Raw genomic sequence first — 16,288 nt, 5'->3', positions numbered from 1 at the left:
AAGGGCCTGGACAGATGACCTACAGATTTTAAAAGAGCACAGATGCCAACCTGGATTACTATATCCAACAAAACTTTCAATCTAAATAGATGGAGAAAATAAGACATCCCTTGAGCAAAAAAAAATCAATATCATATCTATCTACAAATACAGCACTACAGAAGGTGCTGGAAGGAAAACTCAAACCTAAAGAGGTTAAGCCCCCTGAGAAGTAACAAGGAACAAATAATCCCAAACAAAAGAGGGAAAATGTGTGCATGTGCATGCATACACTCCCTCCTCTCTCTTTCTCTCTCAAACACACACACACACACACACACACACACACACACACACACACACACACACACAATAAAATAAAAGGATCAACAAAACTGCTCCTTAATACCTTTTAATACCAGTGGACTAAATTCCTCAATAAAAAGACACAGACTAATGGAATGGATGATTAAACATGATCCATCATCTTGCTACATCTAAGAAGTACACCTTACCATCAATGATAGGCATTACCTCAGGGTAAAAGAATAGAAAATGATATTCCAGGAAAATAAACCTAAAAAAAAACAAGCTGGTGTAGACATTTTAATATCTTATAAAATAGAGTTCAAACCAAAACTAATCAGGACAGTACATAGTCATGAAAGGAAAAACCACTAAGAAGACATTGCAATTCTTAACATCCATGTACCAAACACAAGGGTATCCAAGTTCATAGAAGAAACACCACTACTTCTTAAATCACATATTGACACTTAACACACTGACAGTGGGAGACTTCAATACTCCACTCTTGTAATAGACTGGTCATCCAGACAGAAATTAAACAGAAATGTTGAAGCTAACTTATCTTATAAATCAAATGGACTTAACTGATATTTACAAAACATTTCACCCAAACACAAAAGATACACTTTCCTCTCAGAACCTCATGGAACTTCCTTGAAAACCAGTCATATACTCATTCAGAAAGAAAGTCTCAACAAGTAGAAGAAAAATCAAAATAATACCCTGCATCCCATCTGATCACCATGGAATGAAACTGGATATCAGTAATAACAGAAAGCTTATTAACTCATGGAAACTGAAGAACTCTCTCCTATAGGAAAAATGGATATAGACAGAAATTAATAAAGAAATGAAAGATATTATAGACTTAAATAAAAATGAATAAACAACAGACCCAATCATACATGACACAATTTAGGAGGTTGTAATTGTCAAGCTGATGATCCTAAGTAGCTACATAAAAAACAAACAAACAAACAAAAGACAAAAAACAAATAAAGATATCTTATACTAAAAACTCAACAGCATGCATGAAAACTATAAAACAAAAAGAAATCACACCCAAAAGTTGTAGATGGGAAGAAATAATCAAATTTAGGACTGAATTTAACAAAATAGAAACAAAACTAAACAAAAGCAATACAAAGAATCAATAAAAAAGAGTTGTTTCTTTGAAAAAATAAAAGAGTTTAACAAATCCTTATCAAAATTAACTAAAATGTAGAAAGAGAAAATCCAAATTAAGGAAACTACAGAAGAAAGGGAAGACATGGCAATAGACACTAAGGGAATACAGAGAATAATTAGAAGTTATTTTAAAAAAAACCTATGCTCTATAAATTTGGAAAACCTAAAAAATAAGTGGAAGGTTTTCATGATACATGCCACTCACAAAAAATTTTTAAATCCAGATAAGATAAGCAATTTAAGCAAATTTATAATTCCTGGTGTATAGAAGCAGTCATTAAAAGTCTCCCAACCAAAAAAGAAAAAGGAATGAAATAAACCAGAACCAACAAAACAAAATCCCCAGGGAAAGATAGATTAAACCCAGAAGTCTACCAGATTTTCAAGGATGAATTAATGCCTATACTCTTCAATTATTTCACAAAATAGAAACAGAAGAAACATTCCTCAATTTGTTTTGTGAGGCCTTTGTACTACTGATACCCAAACCACACAAGACTCAATAAATAAAGAGAAGTGTAGACCACTTTCCTTTACAAGCATAGATGTAAAAATTATCTATAAAATGCTTGCAAATCAAATATAAGAACATAAACACATTAAAAAGATCATCCACCATGATCAAATAGGCTTTATCTCAGAGACAGACCATTTCGACATATGTAAATCCATATATACAATCCATCAATAAAAAAACTAGAAGACAAAAACCACATGATCATCTCATTGGATTCAGAAAACACTATTGACAAAACTCAACCCCTTTCCTGTATAAGTCCTGGAGTGATTAGGGAACAAGTGCATACTTTAACATAATAAAGGCAGTTTACAGAAAACCCATAGCCACCATAACTTAAATGAAGATAAACTAAAAACAATTACACTAAAATCAGGAACAAGGCAACCTTCTTCATTTTCTCAATATCTATTAAATATAGTACTTGAAGTTATAGCTAGAGCAACAAGACTGAAGTGGATCAGGGGGATACAAATTGGAAAGGAAGAAGTCAAAGTATCTTTATTTGCAGATGGGATGTTAGTTTGTGTAAGTGACCCTGAAAATTCTACCTGGAAACACCTACAACTGGTAAATATTTTCAGTAAAGTAGCTGGATACAAAATTAACAAAATATACAAATAGTAAATGGCCTGAAATAGAAATCAGGGAAACAACACATTTCCCAAATAACCTCAAATAACAAAATATCTTGGAGGTAATTCTAACCAAGCAAGTGAAAGACTTGTATGATTTAAAAAACCAAAAAAAAAAAAATAAAAAAAAAAAAAAACAGAAAACCCTTCAAGTCGTTGAATAAGGAAATTTAAGAAAATCTCAGGGGATAGAAAGATATCTCATGCAAATAAATCAATAGGACTAACATACTAAAAATGGCCACCCTACCAAAAGAATCTACAGAGTCAATGCAATCACCATCAAAGTCCCAACACAATTCTTCACAGATCTTGAAAGGGCATTTTTCAGCTTTATATGTAAACATAAAAAATCCAGGATAGCTAAAACAATTCTGAATAATAAAAGAACAGCCTTAGATATCACCATCCATGACCTCAGTTACCACTAAAAAGCTACAGTAATGAAAACAACATGGTGTTGTTACAAAAACAGATACATCAATCAATGGAATCCAACTGAAACTCCAGACATAAGTTACTGCACATATTGACATGTGGTTCTTAGTAAACAAGCCAGATATACCCAATACAAAAAAGATAGTACCCTCAATATATGGTGCTGGTCATCTGGATGTTTGTATGTAGAATTCAAATAGATCCATACTTATCACTCTATACAGAACTAACTATAAATGGATCAAGCAGGTCAACATAAAACCAGATACACTGAACCTGATAGAAGTGAACATAGGGAATAGCCTTGAACAAATTGTCACATAAAGGCTTTCTGAACAGAAAACTGCTAATGCAGGCACTAAGATCAACAATGAATAAATGGGACCTCATGGCATCGAAAAGCTTCTGTATGGTAAAGAAATCCATTATTTGGACAAAATAACAGCTTGAATAATGGAAAAATTTAACAACTACACATATAATAGAGGGGTAATATTTAAAATACATAAGGAACTCAGAAACTATATATCAACAAAACAATCACCACAGAGAATTCTCAAAACAGAAAACTCAAAGGCTGCAAAACACCTGAAGACACCTGTCGTGCTTAGTAATTTGGAAAACACAATTCAAAACTACTTTGGGATTTCATCTTACACCTGTCAGAATGGCTAAAATGAATGAAGTAAATGAGAGCTCATGCTGGTGAGGATGTAGAGAAAGAGGAACATTCATCTATTGCTGATGGGGATGTAAACTAGTACAGTCACTATAGAAATCAGTGTGGTTTCCCAGAAAGAGGACAATCAATCTACCTTAAGATCAAGTTATATTGGGCTGGAGAGATGGCTCAGTGGTTAAGAGCACTGACTGTTCTTCCAGAGGTCCTGAGTTCAATTCCTGGCAACCACATGGTAGCTCACAACCACCTTGAATGAGACTTGGTACCCTCTGCTGGTGTGCAAGCAGAAGAATGTATTACATAATAAATAAATAAAATCATTGAGCTGGGCATTGGTGGCCCTCGCCTTTAATCCCAGCATTCTGGAGGCAGAGGCAGGCAGATCTCTGTGAGTTCAAGGCCAGCCTGGTCTCCAGAGTGAGTGCCAGGATAGGTTCCAAAGCTACGCAGAGAAACCCTGTCTCGAAAAACCAAAAAAAAAAAAAAAAAAAAAAATCAAAAAAACAAACAAACAAACAAAAAAACCCCAAAAACAAAAGATCCAGTTATCCCATTCTTGGGTATATAGTGAAAGAATGCTTCATCCTATACAGAGACATGCCCAATCATGTTTATTCTATTTGTAGTAGCCAGAAATTGGAAACAACAGAGATGCTCCTCAACAGATAAACTAATAAAAAAGTGGTACATTTTACATTGGAATATACTAATCATCCCATGGGAACCACCAAACAACCTAGGCTTTTGCTAGACTGCAGGTTGTTCTCCAAAATCAGGGACTATTGCTAAAGACAACACCTACTCAACTCATTGAATATAGAGAAGGCTAGCTGGTATCAGCATAGAGCCTTCACCTCCATCTGCTAGTGTCTTTGGTACAGGGCATATTCTGGAAGCTATAAAAGAGAAATGTAAACACAAATCAAGCTATAAACTCTTTGACACATAATGGTGTCTTGTCTATAAGATATGCTAGTGCAGAACTTTTAGCATTCGGTGGGCTGTTGTTTTGTCTTGCTGACTGTGTCCTTTGCCTTACAGAAGTTTCTCAGTTTGAGGAGGTCCCATGTATTAATTGTTGATCTCAATGTTTGTGCTACTGGTGTTATGCCAGGAAGCAGTCTCCTGTACCAATTCATTCAAGGGTACCTCCCACTTTCTCTTCTTTTTTATTATTATTAATTTTTTTATTAATTCAAGTTAGGGAACAACCTTGCTTCACATATAAGTCCCTTCTCCCTCTCCCTCCCCTCACTCCCATCCATCCTCCCCCACCCCCAACCTACCCCCCACCCCAACCACCCACCACTCTGCAGGCAGGGTAGGGCCCTCATCAAGAGCTCTGCAAAGTCCACCAAATCTTCCTGTGCTGGGCCTGAGCCCTTCCCCATGTGTCCAGGGACAGAGTGTATCCCTTCACGTAGGATGGGCTCTCAAAGTCCCCTCTTACACCAGGGAAAAATGCTAATCCACTTCCAGATGCTCCCTGGAGTGCAGATGTCTCCTTATTGGCATCCATGTTCAGGGGGCTGGATCAGATTTGTACTGGCCTCCCAGACAGCATCTGGGGTCAATGTGCTCCCCCTTGTTCAGGCCAACTGTTTCTGTGGGTTTCCCCAACCTGGTACAGACCCCTTTGATCTTCATTTCTCCCTCTCTTCAACTAAATTCCAGATTTCAGCTCAGAGTATTTATGTGGATGTCTGTCTCTGGTTCCATCAGCCACTGGATGAGGGCTTTAGGAAGGCATAAAGAGTAGTCATCAATCTCATTTTAGGGGAAGGGCTTTTAGGTTATTGTCTCCTCCATTGCCTGGATTGTCAGATCATGTCATCTTTGTAGGTCTCTAGAGATCTCCCTAGTTCCATATCTCTTCTTGGACCTATAGTGGCTCCCTCTAATATGGTATCTCTCATCTTGCTCTCTCTCCTCTATTCTTCCCCATACTCAATATCTCTGCTCCTCCATTTCTTCTCCTCTACTCCTCTTCTTGTGCTCTTATTGTGGCAGCACTCTCTCCCCTACCATCATGCTCCCAATTAGCTCAGGAGTTCATGCCACTTCCCATTGCTGGGGTCTATTTATCACTTAGAGTCCTTCATGTATCCTAGTTTCTTTGGTGAAGAGGATTATAGACTGGTAAAACTTTGCTCTATGTCTAAAATTCATATATGAGTGAGTACCTACCATGTTTGTCTTTTTGTGACTGGGTTACCTCACTTAGGATGGTTTCTTCTAGTTCCATCCATTTGCCTGCAAATTTCAGATTCCATTGCTTTTTCTGCTGAGTAGTACTCCATTGTATAAATGTACCACATTTTCTCTATCCATTCTTCAGTTGAGGGGCATCTAGGTTGCTTCCAGGTTCTGGCTATTACAAACAATGCTGCTGTGAACATGGTTGAATATATGTCCTTGTTGTATGAACATGCACTATATGGGTATATACCCAAGAGAGGAATGGCTGCATCTTGAGGTAGATTGATTCCCATTTTTCTGAGCAACCACCATACTGATTTCCAGAGTGGTCTTACAAGTTCACACTCCCACCAGAAATGGAGGAGTGTTCCTTCTTCTCCACATCCTCTCCAGCATAGGTTGTCATTGGTATTTTTGATTTTAGCCATTCTGACAGGTGTGAGGTGGTATCTCAGAGTTGTTTTGAGTTGCATTTCTCTGATGGCCAAGGATTTTGAGCACTTTCTTAAGTGTCTTTCAGCCATTTCAGATTCTTCTGTTGAAAAATCTCTGTTTAGTTCTGCACCCCACTTTTTAATTTCATTGTTTGGTGTTTTGGTGGCTAGCTTCTTGAGATCCTTGTATATATTGGAAATCAGCCCTCTGTCAGATGTGGAGTCAGTGAAGATCTGTGGGTAGTCATTTTGTCTTACTGACTGTGTCCTTTGCCTTACAGAAGCTTCTTAGTTTCAGGAGGTCACATTTACTAATTTCAGACCTCAGTATCTGTGCTACTGGAGTGATGTTCAGGAATCGGTCTCCTGTGCCAATTTGTTTAAGGGTAATTCCCACTTTCTCTTCTAGAAGATTCAGTGTGGCTGGATTTATGGAGAGATCTTTGATCCCTTTGCACTTAAGTTTCGTGCATGGTGACAGGTATGGATCTATCTGCAATCTTCTAAATGTCCGAATCCAATGTGCCCTCACCATTTGTTGAAGATGCTATCTTTTTTCCATTGTATATATTTAGCACCTTTGTCAAATATAAGGTGTTCGTAGGTGCGTGGGTTAATATCTGGGTCTTCAATTAGATTCCATTGGTCTATCTGTCTATTCTTGTGCCAATACCAAGCTGTTTTCAGAACTATGGCTCTATAGTAGAGCTTGAAGTCAGGGATGGTGATGCCTCCAGAAGATCCTTTATTGTAAAGAGTTGTTTTTGCTATCCTGTGATTTTTATTTTTCCATATAAAGTTGAGTATTGTTCTTTCAATGTCTGTGAAGAACTGTGTTGGGATTTTGATGGGGATTGCATTGAATCTGTAGATTGCTTTTGGTAGGATTGCCATTTTTACTATGTTAATTCTGCCTATCCAAGAACATGGGAGATCTTTCCATTTTCTGGTGTCTCCTTTAATTTGTTTCTTTAAAGTCTCAAAGTTCTTATTGTACAGGTCTTTCACTTTTTTGGCTAGTGTTACCCCAAGGTATTTTATGTTGCTTGTGGATATTGTGATATTCCATGATTTCTTTCTCATTGGGTTTATCATCTGTATACAGTAGGGCTACAGATTTTTTTGAGTTAATCTTGTATCCTGCTACGTTGCTGAAGGTGTTTATCAGCTGTAGGAGTTCCCTGGTAGAGTTTTTCGGGTCACTAATGTAGACTATCATGTCATCTGCAAATAGTGAAATTTTGACTTCTTCCTTTCCAATTTGTATCTCTTTGATCCACTTTTATTGTCTTATTGCTCTAGCTAGAACTTCAAGTACAATATTGAAGAGGTATGGAGGGAGTGGACAGCCTTGTCTTGTTCCTGATTTTAGAGCAAATGCTTTGAGTTTCTCTCCATTTAGTTTGATGTTGGCTGTTGGTTTGGTGTATATTGTGTTTATCATGTTTAGATATGTTCCTCTTATCCCTTTTCTTTCCAAGATCTTTACCATGAAGGGATGTTGGATTTTGTCAAAGGCTTTTTCAGCATCTAGTGAGATGATCATGTGGTTTTTCTTTTTCAGTTTGTTTATATGGTGGATTACACTGATGGATTTTCGTATGTTGAACCATCCTTGCATCCCTGGGATGAAGCCTTCTTGATCGTGGTAGATGATTTTTCTGATATGTTCTTGGATTCAGTTTGCCAATATTTTATTGAGTATTTTAGCATGAGGGATATCAGTCTGTAGTTCTCTTTCTTAGTCATATCTTTGTGTGGATTGGGTATCAAATTGATTGTAGCCTCGTAAAAAGAGTTTGGCAATATCCCATCTGCTTCTATTGTGCGGAACATTTTGAGGAGTACTGGAATCAGCTCTTGTTTGAATTTCTGGTAGAATTCTGCAGTGAAGCCATCTGGCCTTGGGCGTTTTTTGGTTGGGAGGCTTGTGATGACTACTTCTATTTCATTAGGGGTTATTGGTCGATTTAAACTGTTATCTGATCTTGGTTTAATTTTGGTAAGTGATATCTGATTTTGTTAATTAGCATGCTCTCTCTCTGCCTTTTGGTTAGTTTGGCTAGAGGTTTGTCTATCTTGTTGATCTTCTCAAAGAATCAACTCTTTGTTTCATTGATTCTATGTCATGTTTTCCTAGCTTCTAGTTTATTGATTTCAGCTCTCAGGTTGATTTTTCCTGTCGTCTACACCTCCTTGGTGAGTTTTCTTCTTTTTGCTCTAATGCTTTCAGTTGTTCTGTCAATTCTCTAATGTGACTTTTCTCCAGTTTCTTCATGTGGGCACTTAGTGCTATGAACTTTCCTCTTAGCACTGCTTTCAGAGTGTCCCATAAGTTTGGGTATGTTGTGTCTACATTCTCATTAAATTCTAGGAAGTCTTTAATTTCTTTCTTTATTTCTTCCTCAACCCAATGGTTCAATTGGGTTTTATTCATTTTCCAAGAGTATGTAGGTTTTCTGCCATTTGTATTGCTGTTGAATTCTAGCTTTAATGCATGGTGATCTTATAAGATACAGGGGGTTATTTCAATTCTTTTGTAGCTATGGAGGTTTGCTTTGCTGCCTACTATGTGGTCAATTTTAGAGAAGGTGCCATGTGGCGCTGAGAAGAAGGTATACTCTTTTGAGTTTGGATGGAATGCTGGATAGATATCTGTTAACCCCAGTTGGGCCATAACTTCTTTCAGATCCTTTATTTCCTCGTTAAGTTTCTGTCTGGTGGTCCTGTCTAGTGGTGTAAGGGGGGTGTTGAAGTCTCCAAGTATAAGTGTGTGTGGTTTTATGTGTGGTTTGAGCTTTAGTAATATTTCTTTTACAAATGTGGGTGTCTTTGTATTTGGGGCATAGATGTTCAGGATTGAGACTTCATCTTGATGGACTTTTCCTGTGATGAGTATGAAATGCCCGTCTTTATCTCTTTTGATTGATTTTAGTTTAAAGTCTTATTTGTTAGATATTAGGATTGGTACACCAGCTTGTTTCTTAAGCCCATTTGATTGGAAAATCTTTTCCTATCTTTTTACTCTGATGTATTGCCTGTCTTTGAAGTTGAGGTGTGTTTCTTGTAAACAGCAGAAGGATGGATTCTGTCTTTGTATCCATTCTGTTAGCCTATATCTTTTTATGGGTAAGTTAAGACCTTTGACATTTAGGGATATTAATATCTATTGTTTGTTGGTTCTTGTTTGTTTTGGATTTATTGTTGGTGGTGTCATTGTGTGTGGATTTCTCCCTCCTGCTTCTTTTTGTGTTTGGTATAATTAGATTATCTCTTGCCTGTGTTCCTGTGAGTGTAGTTATGTTTGTTGGGAGTTTTTTTCCCAGAACCTTCTATAGTGCTATATTTGTGGATATGTATTGTTTAAATCTATTTTTGTGATGGAATATCTTGTTTTCTCCATCTATAATGATTGAGAGTTTTGCTGGGTACAGTAGTCTGGGTTGACATCCATGCTCCCTTAGTGCTTGTATGGTATCTATCCATGACCTTCTGGCTTTCAGAGTTTCCATTGAGAAGTTGGGATTGATTCTGATTGGTTTTCCTTTATATGTTACTTGGCCTTTTTCCTTTGCTGCTCTTAATATTTTCTCTTTATTCTGTAGATTTGGTGTTTTGATTATTATTTGTCAGGGTTTTTTGTGGTCCAGTCTGTTTGGTGTCCTGTAAGCTTCTTGTACTTTCATAGGCATATCCTTCTTTAGGTTGGGGAAGTTTTCTTCTATGATTTTGTTGAATTTTTTTTCTGTACCTTCTAGCAGTGTTTCTTTACCTTCAATTATTCTTAGGTTTGCTTTTTTTCATGGTGTCCCATAATTCCTGGATATTTTGTGTTTGGGATTTGTTGGACTTGAGGTTTTCATTGGTTGATGAATGTATATCCAATAGCAAGTCTTCAATAGCTGAGATTCTCTCTTCTGTCTCTTGGGTTCTCTTAGTTATACTTACATCTTTAGTTCCTGATCATTTATCCAGTCTTTCCATTTCCTGCGTTGCCTCATTCTGTGTTTTCTTTATTGTGTCTCTTTCAGCTTTCATGCTTTGAACTGTTTCAAGAGTTTGGTTGTTTTTTCTTGGGTTTCTTTAGATTCTTTAAGAGATTTTTTTATTTCTTGAATTTTTTTGTTTGTTTTTTCCTCAATTTCGTGTAATTTTTTGCTTGCTTTTTCTTTTATTTCTTTAAGGGATTTTCTTGTTTCCTCTTTAAAGGTCTCTATCATCTTGCTGAGATAATTTTTTTCAGGTCCATCTCTTCTTCATGAATTGTGTTGGGCTTTTCAGATCTTGCTGGAGTGGAGTCCCTAGATTCTGGTGGTGTCATATTGGTCTTTCTGCTGTTGAGTGAGTTCTTATTCTATCTTCTTCCCATATCTTCTTCCAGTGATTGCAGGAAACCTCCCAGATTCAGGGAGCTCCTCCCTGCCTGGCCAGGTCTACCCCCAGCAGGAGCAGTCCCGGGGAGATCTGGGTGGATGATGCTTTGGACAGGAGTTGGGTAAGAACAGGGGGTCACTACCTCTTTGCGGATTGGTTGGCAGAAAAGGAAGGATGAGTGACCTATTCCCAGATTCAGGGAGCTCCTCCCTGCCTGGGCGTGCCTATTCCAAGCAGGCACAAGCCCGGGGAGATCTGGGTGAATGACGCTTTGGACAGGAGTTGTGTAAGATCAGGGGGTCACTCATCTCGTTGAGGATCGGTCGGCGGAAAGGGATCTTTTTTTAGAAAATATTTTATTAGAAAGAAAATTATTTTACATGTCAATCCTTCCCCTCCTCCCTTGCCCCCACCCAACTAATGCCTTACTTATAACATATCCTTTCTGGTCCCCAGGGAGGGTGAGGCCTTCCATGGGGGGGTCTTCAAAGTCTGTCATATTATTTGGGAGGGCCAAGGCCAACCCCTTGTGTCTAGACTCAGGGAGTATACCTCCATGCGGGATGGGCTCCTAAAGTCAATTCCTATGCTAGGGATAAGTACCGAGGCCCCACTACAAGAGGCCCCATAGATTTCCAAGGTCTCCTCACTGACACCCACATTCAGGGCGTCTGGATCAGTCTCATGCTGGTTTCCCAGGTATCAGTCTGGGAACCAAGAAGTCTCCCTTGTTCAGGTCAGCTGTTTCTGTGGGTTTCATCAGCCTGGTATGGACCTGTATGCTCATCCTTCATCCTTCTCTGCAACTGGATTTCAGTTCAGTTCAAGGTTTAGCTGTGGGTGTCTGCTTCTACTTCCACCAGCTGCTGGATGAAGGCTATATGATGGCATATGAATTAGTCATCAATCTCATTATTAGGAGAGGGCATTTAAGGTAGCCTCTCCTCTGTTGCTTAGATTGTTAGTTGGTGTCATCTTTGTAGCTCTCCAGACATTTCACTAGTGCCTGATTTCCCGTTGAACTTATAATGTCTCACTCTATTATATTATCTCATATCTTGCTCTCTTCTGTTCTTCCCCCAACTCAACTTCCCTGTCCCATCATGTCTTCTTCACCCCTTCTCTTCTCCCATTCTCCTCCTCCTAGTTCCCTCTCCCCTCCCCCCTGCTCCCAATTTGCTCAGGAGATCTTGTCTCTTTCCCCTTCTCCAGGGGGTCATGTATGTATCTCTTTGGGTTCTCCTTGTTTGCTAGCTTCTCTGGCAGTGTGGATTGTAGGCTAGCAAACCTTTACTCTATGTCTAAAATCCACATATGAGTGAGTACATACCATGTTTGTCTTTTTGTGACTGGGTTACCTCACTGAGAATGGTTTCTTCTAGTTCCATCCATTTTCCTACAAATTTCAAGATTCCATTGATTTCCCCCCCCCCCCCGAGTAGTACACCATTGTGTAAATGTACCACATTTTCTCTATCCATTCTTCAGTTGAGAGGGGCATCTAGATTGCTTCCAGGTTCTGGCTATTACAAATAGTGCTCCTATGAACATTGTTGAACAGCTGTCCTTGTAGTATGAATGTGCTTCTTTTGGATCTATGCCTAAGAGTGGGATTTCTGGATCTTGTGGTAGACTGATTCCCATTTTCCTGAGAAGTTGCCATACAGATTTCCAAAGTGGCTATACCAGTTGGCACTCCCACCAGCACTGGAGGAATGTTCCCCTTTCTCCACAACCTCTCCTAAACTGTCATTGGTTTTTTGATTTTAGCCATTCTGACAGGTGTAAGATGATATCTCAGATTTGTTTTGATCTGCATTTCAATAATGGCTAAGGGTGTTAAACATTTTCTTATGTGTCTTTTGGCCATTTCAGATTCCTCTATTGAGAATTGTCTATTTAATTCTGTAACCCACTTTTTAATTGGATATTTGGTGTTTGGGGGCTAGATTCTTGAGTTCTTCGTAAATTTTGGAAATCAGCCATCTGTCAGATGTGGGGTTGGTGAATATCTTTCCCTGTCATTTTGTCTTGTTGACTATGCCCTTTGTCTTACAGAAGCTTCTCAACTTCAGGAGGTCCCATTTGTTAATTGTCCATCCCAATATCTGTGCTACTAGTGTTATGTTCAGGAAGCAGTCTCCTGTACCAATTTCTTTGAGGATACCGCATACCTTCTCTTCTAAGAGGTTCAGTGTGGCTGAATTTATGTTGAGGTCTTTGATCCATTTGGGCTAAGGTTTTGTGCAGGGTGATATGGATGCATTTGCAGTGGTCTGCATGCCAGCATCCAGTTATGCCATCATCATTTGTTGAAGATGCTTTCATTATTCCATTGTATAGCTTTGGCTTCTTTGTAAAATACCAGGCATTCATAGGTGTGCAGGTTAATATCACAGTTTTCAACTCTATTCGATTGGTCTACCTGTCTATTTTTGTGCCAATACCAAGCTGTTTTCAGGACTATAGCTCTATAATTGAGCATGAAATCAGAGATGGTAATGCTTCTGGAAGTTCTTTTGTTGTACAGGGTTGTTTTGGCTATCCTGCGTCTTTTGTTTTTCCATATAAATTTGAGAATTTTTCTTTCAAGTTCTGTGAATAATTGTGTTGGGATTTTGATGAGGATTACATAGAATCTGTCGACTGCTTTTGGCAAGATTGCCATTTTTATTATGTTATTATCCTACCTATCCAAGAACATGGGAGATCCTTCCATTTTCTGGTATCTTCTTTAATTTCTTTCTTTAAAGACTCAAAATTCTTAGAATACAGGTCTTTCACTTTTTTGGTTAGAGTTACCCCAAGGTATTTTATGTTGTTTGTGGCAATTGTAAAGGGTGATATTTCTCTGATTTCTTTCTCAGCACATTTATCATCCATGTATAGAAGGGCTACTGATTTTTTTGAGTTAATCTTGTATCCTGCCACTTTGCTGAATGTGTTTATCTGCTGTTGGAATTCCCTGGTAGAGTTTCTTGGTTCACTTATGTAGACTATCATATCATCTTCAAACAGTTAAAGCTTGACTTTTTCCTTTCCAATTTGTATCCCCTTGATCTCCTTTTGATGTCTTATGCTCTAGCTAGAACTTCAAGGACAATATTGAAGAGATATGGAGAGTGGACAGCCTTGTCTTGTCCTGATTTTTGAGGAATAGCTTTGAGTTTCTCTCCATTTAGTTTGATGTTGTTTGTTGTCTTACTGTATATTGTTTTTATTTTGTTCAGGTATGTTCCTATTATTCCTGATCTTTCCAGGACCTTTATCATGAAGGGATGTTGGTTTTTGTCAAAAGCTTTTTCAGCATCTAGTGAGATGATCATGTGGTTTTTCTTCTTCAGTTGGTTTATATGGTGGATTGCCTTGATAGATTTTTGAATGTTGAACCAACCCTGCATCCCAGGGATGAAGCCTACTTCATTCTGGTGGATGATTTTTCCTGTATGTTCTTGGATTTGGTTTGCCAGTATTTTAATGAGTATTATTGCATCTATGTTCATGAGGGATATTGGTCTGTAGTTCTCTTTCTTAGTTGTATCTTTGTGTGGCTTGGGTATCAAGGTAATTGTAGCCTTATAAAAATGAGTTTGGCAATGAACCTTCTGCTTCTCTTGTGTGGAATAATTTGAGGAGCATTGGTATTAGCTCTTCTTTGAATTTCTGGTAGAATTCTGCAGTGAAGGATCTGGCTCTGGGCTTTTTTTGGTTGGGAGACTTTTGATGACTGCTTCTATTTCCTTAGATATTATAGGTCTGTTTCAGTTGTTTATCTGTTCTTTATTCAATTTTGGTAAGTGATATCTGTACAGAAAATTGTCCATTTCCTTTAAATTTTCCAATTTTGTGAATTACAGGTTCTCAAAGTATGACCTGAAGGTTCTCTGGATTTCCTCATTGTCTGTTGTTATGTCCCCCTTTTCATTTCTGATTTTGTTAATTTGCATATTCTCTCTCTGCCTTTTGGTTAGTTTGGATAAAGTTTTGTCTATCTTGTTGATTTTCTTGAAGAACCAACTCTTTGTTACATTGATTCTTTAAATTCTTTTCTTTGTTTCGACTTTATTGATTTCTGCCCTCAGTTTGATTATTTCCTGGCATCTACTCCTCCAGGGTGAATTTGCTTCCATTTGTTCTGGAGCGTTCAGCTCTGATGCAACTCTCCATGTGACTATTCTCTAGTTTCTTCATATGAGCACTTAGAGCTATAAACTTACTCTTACTACTGCTTTCAAAGTGTACCATAAGTTTGTCTATGTTGTGTCTTCCTTTTTATTGAGTTCTAAGAAGTTTTTACTTTCTTTCTTTCTTTATTCCTTGACCCAGGAATGGTGCAATTGTGTGTTGTTCAATTTCCATGACTTGGTAGCTTTTCTGCAATCTGTGTTATTTTTGAATTCTAACTTTAAAGCACGGTGGTCTGATAAGACACAGTGGGTTATTCCAATTTTTTTTGTACCTGTTGGGGTTTGCTATGTTACCGAGTATGTGGTCGATTTTTGAGAAGGTTCCACGTGATGCTGAAAAGAAGATATATTCTTTTGTGTTTGTGTGGAAAGTTCTAAAGATGTCTGTTAATCTCATTTGGGTCATAACTTCTGTTAGTTCCTTGGTCTCTTTGTTAAGTTTCTGTCCTGTCCAGTGCTGAGAGTGGGGTGTTGAAGTCTCCCAATATAACTGTGTGAGGTCTTATTTGTGATTTGAGTTTTAATAATGTTTCTTTTATGAATGTTGGTGCCTTTGTATTTGGGGCATAGATGTTTAGAATTGAGACTTCTTTGTGATGGATTTTCCTGTGATGAATATGAAATGATCTTCATCTCTTTTGACTGATTTTAGTTTGAAGTCTAACTTGTTAGATAATAGGATAGCTACCCCAGCTCGTTTCTTGTGTCCCTTTGATTGGAATATCTTATCCCAACCCTTTATTCTAAAGTAATGTCTGTCTGAGTTGAGGTGTGTTTCTTGTATGCATCAGAAGGATGGATTCTGTCTTCATATCCTCTCTGATAGCCTGTTTTTATAGGAGAGTAAAGACCATTAATATTGAGGGAAATTAAGGACCATTGAGTGCTTATTCTTGTTTGTTTTTTGATTTGTTGTTGGTAGTGGTATTGTATGTGGATTTACCCTGCTTTTTCTTTTGGGTTTTGGAAAAGTGGGATTATCTATTTCCTATGTTTTTGTGAATGTAGTTAATTTCCTTAGGTTGGAGTTTTCCTTCCAGTACTTTCTGTAGGGCTAGATTAGTGGTTATAAATTTTTTAAATCTGATTTTGTTGTGGAATATCTTGTTTTCTCCATTTATAGTGATTAAACCATTTCTAGGTATAGTAGTCTGGGCTGGCATCCTTGTTCTCTTATAGTTGATAGAATATCTATCCAGGTCCTTCTGGCTTTCAGAGTTTCCATGGAGAAGTCCAGTGTAATTCTGATAGGTTTCCCTTTATATGTTACTTGGCCTTTTTCCTTTGCTGCTCTTAATATTCTTTCTTTATTCTGTTGTTTGGTATTTTAATTATTATGTCACAAG

This window comes from Cricetulus griseus, chromosome 3 (assembly GCF_003668045.3).
Source record: "Cricetulus griseus strain 17A/GY chromosome 3, alternate assembly CriGri-PICRH-1.0, whole genome shotgun sequence".
Classification (NCBI taxonomy): Eukaryota; Metazoa; Chordata; class Mammalia; order Rodentia; family Cricetidae; genus Cricetulus; species Cricetulus griseus.
Note: the sequence above shows the minus strand (reverse complement) of the source record.